Source organism: Lupinus angustifolius, unplaced genomic scaffold, assembly GCF_001865875.1.
Source record: "Lupinus angustifolius cultivar Tanjil unplaced genomic scaffold, LupAngTanjil_v1.0 Scaffold_1_814, whole genome shotgun sequence".
In the NCBI taxonomy this organism is placed as follows: domain Eukaryota; kingdom Viridiplantae; phylum Streptophyta; class Magnoliopsida; order Fabales; family Fabaceae; genus Lupinus; species Lupinus angustifolius.
Window position 1 is genome coordinate 99,190 of NW_017716132.1, and position 820 is coordinate 100,009.

Here is an 820-nt window from a genome sequence, read left to right on the forward strand (position 1 = left end):
TTTTGGTATGGCTCAGATGGAGGCTATGGAACAAAGGCTCAACAACCGCATGGATTTTCACTTTCAAGGTTTGAAGGACTCGTACTTTGCTGGTATGGAACAGTATGAAGAGCGTCAAACTACTTATTCTGACAACCAATATCAAACTGTGAGGAATCTGATTCAATCAACAGTCGAAGCTCAGAATGCCTTCATTCGCTCTACAGCTGAAGCTCAGAATGCTCTGTTTTGTTCTGAATTTCAAAAGTTGTCTATGCTGATCAAGGGTGACCAGAATTTTGCTATTCCTGATGATGAGATTGATCTTCCTCCACCTCAACCATAGTTTAGAAGACTTTAGACCTAGGATATCTTACCCTTAGGTTTATTTCTTCTTTATTGCACTATTTGGACTTAGTCGTTGTTACTGTTTCGAGACTTATTTGTGCTTTTTCTGTCTCTGTTTGACATTTTATGGTTTGTATGGTTGCTGGATATTTTTACTCTTTATGCTATATTTTTAATTTTGCGTTTAATTATGTCAAAATAGCTTATTTGGTTATTTGAATGGTTCTTGATCATATGAGATTTTCTGGTGCATAAACTAAGCTGGTTATTGCACTATATTGCTTATTATGCTAATTGTTATTTGATATGGTAAATCTTGTATGCCATTCACTCTGCGTATTAGTTATTTTATTGTCTAAACAAGTGCATTTGTTCAAGCCACCGAAATTAAAATAGGTAAATGGTTAAATCCCAAATTAATTCATTAACTTCGTTTTATGCTTAACTCATATCTCTGCCTCATTTTTTGACCTGGGTTATCTTTTTGATAATG